The sequence below is a fragment of the Camelus dromedarius genome, chromosome 12 (assembly GCF_036321535.1).
Source record: "Camelus dromedarius isolate mCamDro1 chromosome 12, mCamDro1.pat, whole genome shotgun sequence".
Classification (NCBI taxonomy): domain Eukaryota; kingdom Metazoa; phylum Chordata; class Mammalia; order Artiodactyla; family Camelidae; genus Camelus; species Camelus dromedarius.
Window position 1 is genome coordinate 55,807,158 of NC_087447.1, and position 10,776 is coordinate 55,817,933.

The following is a 10,776-nucleotide window of genomic DNA, read 5'->3' on the forward strand; positions in this document are numbered from 1 at the left end:
TTCACAGCTAACGTGACCACATTTTTAAAAATGAAAAATATAGACACAAGCTTTAAAAACTTTTTTTTCCCAGTGTGTGAATTTATTCACATGAAAAGTGTTGCAAAAGCATAAGAATTAAACCGCATCTAGTGTCTCATGTAATTCGCAGATTGTAAGCTCTACAAGGACAAGGATCATGTCTGTCCTCTTCAGTATCTCATACAGGTATTCAATAAAAATCGAAGGAAGGAATGAGTATATTGATAATAATAAATTTATACTAAAGAGAAATACAACAATTCACAAACTCAGTTTAGAATGTGTGGATATTTGAAATTTGGACTGTTTTCAGAAAATCCAGATCAAATCTCCATGCTTCTGACCCTGGTCTGACTGCCTGCGGCACAAACCCATGGGCCTGAAGGAGCTGGACTCAGGACAGTAGGATTCCACACTGAAGCAGTTGTCCGCCACAGCTTTGCACCTGCAGGCAGAACCCACACAGAAAGGGCAGTTTCTCACAAGGTGAAGTTTAAAACTGCCTCAAAATATTGATTTTGAGAACAGGAAGAGGGACATCAGCTAGCCAACCATTTTCTGAAAAAAAAAAGTGAAGCTTTTGCCAGTCAAGGAGACAAATAGCACCATGTTTCTACAGTCTTTTCTAGTTTTCAGAGCATTTTTATACACATTCTGTCATTTAATCTCTACAACTGTGTGCATTAGGTAATTCAATAAACATTTGAACATTTACTAGGTCCCAGGTACTGTGCTTAGTACCACAGGACATAAATATGCATAAGTCATTGATTTTTCTTTCCAGTAATAATAATTACCATTTATTGGGCTTTTACTACTTGTCAGGTACTATACAATTTTTTTTAAATATATCATTTCATTTAATTCTCAAACAATCTGTGAAATTGGTATTATTATTATTTGCTTGTTTTAGACCTAAAGAAAATGATGCTTAAGAGATGTTAATAACTTGTCAACATCACACAGTTGATTAACAAGTAAGATTAACAAGTAAATTAATAAATAAGATGTGGGATTCTAACCTGGGTTTACCTGACTTCAAAGGCCCTGTTCTCTTAACAAGCTACCAAAAAAAAAAAAAAATCCTAGTAAATAATTTGGCTAAGAGTTGCTCACTGCTAGAAAAGTGTTTCAAGTCCTGTATGAAATAAAATAGAATATAGTAATTTAAAAATTTAAATGATCCTTGTTAAATAGGCATTCCTTACACCAACTTTTTTTGGAGATTATTGATCAAAATTTGAAATGCTTAACCCTTGCACCAAGAATTCTACTTTAGTAATTATCAGATGAATCCAAGTAAGCAACTATATGATAACATTTTAGGTTGAGTTCTTCCTGAAATAGTCCTTGAGATGAGGATTTGAATGTAAGCGGTTTATTTGGAAAGTGACCCAGAATCACTTGTGAGGGAGCGAGGAAAGGAGAGAGGGAAGGGAAGGTGCAAAATTCATAACAGATCACTCCTGTGGGCAACTTGGGCTCAGTTCTACTCAGGGGTACTATACAGAATTTGCCTCAGAGGTGTCTTACCCAAGAAGGCTAAAGTACCATTGAATGATGAGCTGCTGAGTTGTTAATGCCCCACCCACGCATGATCCAAGCTCTCTCCTCCCACTCAGAAAGTCTAAGGCCAAGTCACAGGTACCTGAAGTTGAAAGAGATACCCTAGTGTAAAAAGACATTGAGGGCCAAGGGAACATCTGTAGGGCACCAAGAGCTCTGTTGTAGTATATTAATAATATACAGAGGTGTTCACTGAGTCATGTGCATAAAAGCTAAACACTATAAACAATCTAAATATACTTTAGAGGGAATTAATTGGCTAAAGCTTTCTGAATAACTTAATGACAAAGATATATAATTTCTGTCAAGTTTTTTTAAAGTCTTAAAATCAGGAGTTCTTAACCTAGTCTGAGGGTCTTTTGGAAAGTGACAGGAGCCATGTGTCTGCTAGAAGGAGGCAACACTGAGGGGAACAGTCCCAGCGGAGGGAATGGCGTTGCCAAAGCCCTGAGAAAAGAAGATGCTTGGAACTCTGCTTTTGTGGTGGAAGTACAGAGAACCAGGGCCCACTGGCCTCGTGAGGCTCAGGGGTAGTCAAGGTCCAGAATCAGTGGGAAACTTGCAGGATTAGGGACTTGATCCTGGGGCAATGGGAGGCCGTGGGAGGGCTTAAGTTTTTGCAGCTGATGTTTAGCATGATGGCTCCAGCAGCAGACTAGGGAATGTCAGAACCTACACTACACTGCTTGGCCTGTAAGTTCTTTGGCTAAATGGAGAATGTTAGGCTGTCAAGAATGTATTCCAAGGTCTCTAACAGGCTGATACTGTATTTAAACAAAAGGACGTATATTCATTTCAGATTATCAGAGATACTTTCAATTTTTATTACCTATTCTGATTAAACAAAGAGCTTTGTTAAAGTGAATTTTTAACTGTCCAAGAGTGGCTTTGTATATGGAATGTTAATGTGTTGCTGATGAGATCAAGGTGTTTCTCTAGTCTCTATCAGCTATACCAAAGTATTTGACATATCAAGTCAAGGTGACTGGGAGGTAACAGCCAGAAATTTACTGAGCTACATTTTTAACTTCATATGTTTTCTTTTATTTCCGCAATTTCCATTTCTTTTTTAAAAGAGATTTATTTCTTTGTTTAAATTCTTTATCTTTTTTGATGCAGCCACTGTGGAAAACAGTATGGAGATTCCTCAAAAGACTAGGAATAGACTTATCTTATGACCCAGGAATCCTACTCCTGGTCATATATCCAGAAGGAACCCTACTTCAAAAAGACACCTGCACCCCAATGTTCATAGCAGCACTATTTACAATAGCCAAGACATGGAAACAGCCTAAATGTCCATCAACAGATGCCTGGATAAAGAAGAGGTGGTCTATTTATACAATGGAATACTATTCAGCCATAAAAATGACAACACAACATTTGCAGGAACATGGATATTCCTGGAGAATGTCGTTCTAAGTGAAGTAAGCCAGAAAGAGAAAGAAAAATACCATATGAGATCGCTCATATGTGGAATCTAAAAAAAAAAAGGAACATAAATATAAAACAGAAAGAGACTCATAGACATAGAATACAAACTTTTGGATCCTAAGGGGGAGGAGGGTGGTAAGGGATAGACTGTGAGTTCAAAATTTGTAGATACTGACAGGCATATGTAGAATAGATATACTGTATAGCACAGGGAAATATATACAAGATCTTGTGGTAGTTCACAGTGAAAAAAATGTGACAATGAATATACGTATGTTCATGTATAGCTGAAAAATTGTGCTCTACACTGGAAAAAAATAAAGGTTTTCATTTAATGGAAAAAAACTTTATCTTTTAATTTATTTTGTTCATCTTTTCCTCAAATTTCTTTAATATATTTATCATGGTTATATTAAAGTCCTTCTATTTTAATTCAATATATGGGTCATCTGTAGATCTGCTTCTATTGACTTTTTTCCTCTTGATTTTGGGTCACTTCACTCTATTTCATCTCAAGTCTTTTAACTTTTAATTAATGTCAGCCAGACATTGTTTTAAAAGACCATAGATATTGGAGTACATGTTACCTCCTCTCCCCAGAGAACATGCCTTTCTTCTGTTAGGCATCTAGCTTAAGGAACTGATCACTTTGGTCCAATCAGTAGTTGAGGTGGTCAAGGATGGGTCACATCTTTAATTAGTTTTGTTTCATTTCTGCTTTAAAATATCTTGAGGAAAGGATAAATTCTACGTATATTAGATGACTCCTTTTTAGTACCATGTTTTGACCTAAGTACCACAAGCCCCTCTTTGTCATCTAGCCCAGCCTTTAGTTTCATGCTTTGTCACACACTCAGCAAGAATCCTGCTGCTAGATCTTATCTTTCGTGACAATCCAGTGTGTGGTGGCAAAGGCAACTTGAGCTGCTATACTCAGCAAGGTTGAAAGCTGAGGAGTCAGCCTGGAGCCAGAAGGTGGTGTCTCATACTGGTTGCAAACCTTTAATGCTGCCACTGTCTTGCTTGCTTCTCTCCCAAATAAGTAATACATATATACCGATTGTTCCAGTGTGGGTTTGATTTGCTTCACTGTTTCTATGTTTATTGGTGCAAGAAAACCAGGGTTACCAGTTCAGCAGGATGAGGTTGTTTATGGACCAGAGGTTTTGTATCTTGAGATAAATATACCCAGAGTCATTGTTGAGCCATTAAGGAGCACAGTGAGCTCTTTTAAAATGATACGATAGATTGAATCATTGCACTCAATGCTTCATGACCTTCCTATATTGCAATTCTACATCTACATACTTATCATATGACTTTTTAGTGTCTCCTATTAGAGGAGGCAGAGGACATGTCCCCTCACCCCAAATGATGATGCACTTGGCCTTGCAACTTGTTTTGGTCAATGAGATGTGGGCCAAAATGATCGTTCCAGGCCAGGACCTCAAGAGGCATCTTATATTTCTGCTTACTCTCTTGGACTCCAGTGGCCCTCCATGAGAAAAACATGTCCCATGTAGCCACTGGTCCAGGGAGAATGAGGAAATATGTGGCACAGGCTTGATTCCAACCAGCAGCCTGGAGTCAAGCCTAACTGATTCCAGTCAAGCCTGGCAGAGCCACATTCAACCTACAAACCAGTGAGAGAGGAAATAAATATTTGCTACTAAAAGCCCAAGAGTTTAAAGTTGATTGATGTGCAGCAAATACTGTTTCAAACCAATGGTTCGTATTAAACATTTTTTAGAAATTTATGCTGATTTGGCTTTGTGAAGTTTTCTAATTTGTCTACGTTTCTTCATTTGATTTATCAGGTAGCTCATCTATTTGCTGTCTGATTGAATTGATGTTATTTTCAGATTATTGTTTGTCTATCTCCATGATTGTCATGATCATTCTAATAACAGATTTAAAGTAACTGCAATTATTAGAATGTTTAGATTTTGTATATTTAATTCTGAGGCTGTTTAATAAGAGTGTGTGCATTCAAATAAAAGATTTTCAGTTGTTGTACATTTTCCCTATTGTTAAGAAAAGCTTTTAGAATAATGGTTTTATCTCAGAATAAAGGCACTATATATAATTCATTGAGCATCTGCTAAGTGCTGTGAAAAGTATATATATCATCTCTTTTTTTTAAAAACAAATTTATTTTTTTAATTAATATTTTCATAAGGTAGAAAGTTCAAAAAGCAAAAAAGATAATGAAGTGAAAAGATTTCTTCTTACCCTGTTTCCAGGCTGCCCTATCCAAGGGCAATTAATGTTACCAGTTTTTTGTATATTCCTCCAGTAGTGGTAAATACACATACAAACATATATATATAATTACTTGTATGTATTTTGTTTCCTTGATTTTTTTCAATGAATGCAATCTTAATATACAATTATAGGATTCTGTATCTTATTTCCCCCCCACCCCCCTTTTTGGAGGAAGGTAATTAGGTTTATTTACTTATTTAATGGAGGTACTGGGGATTGAACCCAGGACCTTATACATGCTAAGCAGGCACCCTAACACTGAGCTATAACCTCCCCTCTAGGGTTCTGTATCTTGCTTTTATTTATTTTTTCATTCAACAATGTAACTTAGAGCTTATTCTATAGCAACACACAAAGAGCTTTCTCATTCTTTTAAAAAGTCACCTAGTATTCCAATGCAGTGGTTCTCATAGTGACCGGAGGTCTTGAGGTCAAAATTATTTTCTTAACACTAAGATGTTATTTTCCTTTTTCAGTCTCTTTCACTAGAATAAAATGGAGTTTTCCAGTGCCTACTTGTCGTATGTTATTGCAACAGAATGAATGTAGAAGCAGGCCTAAAAATCCAGTTGTCTTCTTGTATTAAGCCAGATATTAAAGAGATCTGCAAAAATATAAACCTTCCTTACTGATTTTGTGTATGTACTTTGGAAAATATAATTATTTTTAAATGTGTTTTTATGTTAACATGTAAAGAGCTTATTATTTTAAATGAATAAATATTTTTATAATTTCTAAATTCTAATTTCTAAAGTGATAAACACTAACAGATGCAATCCATATAAACTAAAGCTATTTGGGATCCTCAGTAATTTTTTTTTTAAGGGTGGTACTGAGGATTGAACCCAGGTGAGCATGTGCTCTACCACTGAGCTATACCCACCCCCTCAACATGGTCTTGAGACTACAAAGCTTTAGAACAGCTGTTTTATTGCACAGATGTACCATAATTAACCCTGTCCTCTGCCAATGGACATTTCAATTGTTTTCAATGTGTTGCTACTTCAAGCCATGCTGAAATGAATAACCTTCTACACACTTGATTTCCCACATGGCTGGGTAAATCTGTCTTTTGTTCTTAAAAGTGGATTTGCTGAGTCAATATAGCAGGACAAAGTCCACAAAGTATCTGTCATCTCATTTCATCCTTGTAATTATCCTGTGAGGTGAGACTTGTCATTAATTCTTTTTTACATATGAGAAACTGGAAGCTTAAAGAGATTAGATAACTTTCTTAGAATCATCGGGCTAAGAAGCTGCTACAGAGACAGGAGGGAAACCATTTTATCAGCCTCCGTGCTTTGAACCACTACTCTGAGCTATGGTTTCTCCATGCAGTCTATGTACATGTTCCTTCAGTTTAATTCACTTACCTGATATCAGGCTCTATTCTTGCCTTGGCCTAAGTTATTTCCTGGCACAGAACAGTCCTGGAATTAGATGAACTGGGCTTCTGAAAGCAAAAGTCAGTACCAGAAAATGACCTAAATGATGAGAAGAATAGGGCTTTTTATTTTGACTCACAAGAATTTCAACCACCAAATAATCTGGGAAATGAAAATGGGATGTACTTAAAACTAATTCACATAATTCTCAGAGTAAACTTTGTAACCAAACCTACATGTCAAAATAACATATTATGATGTATATCCACTTCCCCCCCATGAAATTATACTGTAGTTACCTTTGTTTAAGCAAAATCATTTTCTGCTTAAATACAAAAAAAAGACAACCCTAAGTGTTTTAAAAGAAATGTAATTCAATTTTTACCAAACCTGGCATTGTCAGAATTACCTTTTTGATACAAAAATCTGGCCACTTCCCCATAAAAATCTTTTGGTGGACTCCCATTTCTTGTACTACAAAGCTCATAGGTCATTTGCAGTTGGCTCTTGTATCAAAAATTCTCCTACACACATGCTTTTGATCTTTTTTTTTTTTTTACAAAACTCAGAGATCTAGTTCCTTCTTTGAATAGGTCTCTTCAAATATGTGGACATACAGAGAAACCAGCAAAACCTCACTTACACAGCCATAACATTTTATATTTGTAATATTGTGTTATTTTCTCCAAGAAGGTCTTGCAAATTGTATAGCTTTGGGACCCACAAAACCTGGATCTACTGTCTTTTTGCTTCAAATGCCCTTTTTTACCTTAATCTTAAGTTACTCTATTCCTTTGAAACCTGCCAACTGTCAAAAATTCAGGGCAGGCTTCCCTGACCACTTCAGTCAGATTTAGATACTTCTTGAATGCTCTCCGTCTACTCTGCTACCTTGTTACACAGTAAGATATGACTTGTGTCACACTATAAGGTAATTGTTGGTTTAATTGTTTATCTCACCCAGCAGACTCTCTCTCGTCTCTTTCTATATATATGTAGTATAAACTACATATATACAATGTAAATATCTCCATGAGAGCAGGGGCCATGTTGAATGGACTAATGAAAAATGAACAACTTTTTAGCAAGAAAATCTGTCTACCTATAATTGTTATGAAACAGTATTTGGGAGATCTTCTCTTTGTATTTATTTGCTGTGTGTTCTTTTGCTTTTTTCATGCACAACTGGAAGGAAATGCCAAGTGGTAAGATAAATATATGGGAGCAAAAGTGATACTGAGAAATTGTATCCATCAAGGCATATTTTTCTGCAAATCAGTGAAAAGATTGCTAAGGGTAAGATCACTGGCAAAATTTCTAAGGCCCAAAACTATAAACTGGTTTCTGGAACAGGGTGATCACACCGTTTGAATAGTCAGTCAGCCTCTCCTCCCTTGATAATCTCTCTCTAAACTCAGTAACATCACGTCCAACCTCTATCCTAGGTTCTCAGCTAACCCTATAGTTGCTTGTTTGAACTAGTGGAATACAACATTGGATAAGCAAGGTGAAACTGAAATCAGAAGATCTGGATGAGTCAACAAGTGTTCATTAAATATATACTACATGCCAATTTTAGAATCTCCTTTGGAGCTAACACCAGAATTGATTTATTCTTGTGATAGCCATCTTTCTAAGCCACAGACTTGGAAAACAAGTGCTTTGTATTATATAGCTTTAGGTCTGCTCATGAAAGGATGTCCGTTATACTTTGAGTTTAAAAAGCAAGTAATGATCCCATTTTTGTAAAGATCAAAAATAAAAAGCTGTACGCATCCTGTTTGTGGGTATGTTCATTGAAAAATACATGAAAGGATACACATTAAACCGTGAACAGTGGTTACCTTGTGGCCAGGGGCAGAGAATGGGAGCTTTCATTTTCTATTTATACACTTGTATTTGAATTCTTAAGAATAAGCATGTATTACTTTTGTAATTATAAAATGTGTAAACAATAAAGAATATTTAAATGGGTGCAAGTTTTGTTCATGTTTTGAACAAGAATATATATATCATATATAAGGTATATTTTATATATACATAGACATATATACTATATTCTTCTTGCATATTATTTATACACATTGAATTCACATGTTAAAGGGGGATATTCCACCTGCTGGCAGTGCTAGTTAACTATCTACTTTTAAAGGGATTGCTTTTTAATTCTTCTTCCCTTATTTCCTTTTTACTTTCTATGTTTAGTGTATACATTTTAGTCTTTCTGATGACTTCAAATATTTACATCAAAAAGGTACTTGATTGCCTAGAACAGGTTTCTCTTGGGAGAAATCAAGTCCTCTTGTAAACACTCTGTGAACCCAGGGAGGTGTATAGTTATTTTCCTTAAAAAAGTTTCATATTCTCTGGAAATATAATAACCACTGGGTTTGATTTTTGAAAGTAGTTCTGGGATACCCACTCTTCTCTGGTCAGGTGTAGTGTTTTTTCATATCATTCCATGAGATTATAATTGGGCTATAAATTTCAGGAAGGCCAAGCCAAGGTCCTATTATGGTCACCACAGCACCTGGCATAGAGATGGGCTTAATATTGGTGCCGAGTGCATTAGTTACATATTCTGATGAAAAAACTGGCACTGAAACTATCATGGGAGAAGTTTCATGCATTCATTTGTTTATTTAAAAATAGTGATTATTTAGTTTGTGGTCTGTTATGAGGATATAAAGTAAAAGTATTCTTGTAGTGTAGCACATGATTCAAATATGATTGCTACGTCACTCTTGAGTTTTCCACGTCCTTTGTGGGTACATAGATTTGCTGATTTACATGCTAAGCGTATATTTACTCTCTGTGTAGCTTCGGAGGACTGCATAAGAGCCAAATCAGAGTTTTGAAAATTATTTTTTAAAAGCTCACTTGGTTGTTAAGACGATAGAAAAAATAAGGAAAGGCAAATAGCTTCTGCAATTCAAAGTTTAGTGATTAAATTGACCTTTAGAATTATAAGGAAATCTATTAGGACTATTTCACCGCATTTTCCTCCAGAAAACAGGAACTTTGACAGTTCCTTAATTTTAACTGTCTGTTGTATCTAAATACCATCACTAACAATGGTATGAAATTGAGATCCATAAATACCTATTCAACAGTATTTCTCAGCTTCAAATGACAAAAAAACTCTTCTCATTTATGTGCTATCACGTTAAGAAATGAAAAATACATGTCTAAACAATCTTGTACATGTTTAAGTACGTGCAGTTTATGATATATCAGTTATACTTTAATAAAGCTGCTAAAAAACCCCAAAACAAAAATTAGAAATGAAAACGTTACTTATTAGGACAAATAAAGGAATTACTTCATTTATTTAGAGCAGTGTCTTCTGGGGAACAACAATGTACCTCTACGGAGCCTAGTAGCCTAAGTATTTTATGTAATTAATACCAGTTTTTTTTCAGCCTACATTTAGGTTACTACCTCTACGCAACGAAAAAAATACCCTTTTATTGTGTTACGTTGCAGCTCAACGGCAGAACTATTTGAATGCTTTGTGTTTCGCGAGCATCATTTTCAGCCTCTAAATAGGATTTTAGAAGCCTGGGGAAAGCTCCTTGCAAGTGAAATACATAATTTTTCGTAGGTGACCCAAATTGCATATCCTAGGGCCGTTTCGAAGTGCAGAAGGTCGAGAGGAGCTATCAGGCTCGGGGCTGGGTGTGGCTGTTGTGAGAAACCTTTCCTAGAGATCCGAGTGGGCTTCCCAAAGAATCTCCTCCAAATTCCTTATAGAAAAAGCCTTTCTCTTACACGCGCGCGCACACCGCCCCCCCCATAAATAAACGCATTTTCCTAAGGGTACACACACACACACACCCATAAATAAACGCATTTTCCTAAGGGTTCAACTCAAGAAAGCCGGCCTAGATGTTTTTGTTTGTGGAAGTGGGAATCAGCGTGCTGGAGCAGACTCCAGTGCTCTTGCCGAGGTCGGGGTGAAGCCCGGTCCCTCCTCCGGGTCTCAGTTCCAGGAGGGGCAGTCGGCCGCGGCGGCTCGACCCGCCCAGGCTTTCGGGAGCACCTGAGACGAAAACAAGGTGGGGCCGGCGGCCCGAAGCCCCGCTCGGCTTAGCCCCCACCCCCA

At 36.6% G+C, this 10,776-nt stretch overlaps 1 long non-coding RNA gene across 1 annotated transcript in view; it reads left to right on the top strand.

The window, feature by feature from the left end:
* LOC135318503 (uncharacterized) overlaps nucleotides 1-3,111 on the top strand; it is a 56,201-nt gene extending 53,090 nt beyond the window's left edge. Inside the window, exon 3 of the long non-coding RNA XR_010383435.1 lies at nucleotides 2,707-3,111. This is a non-coding gene — a long non-coding RNA (uncharacterized LOC135318503). The remainder of the gene's footprint in view (nucleotides 1-2,706) is intronic.
* The last annotated feature ends 7,665 nt before the right edge of the window (nucleotides 3,112-10,776 follow it).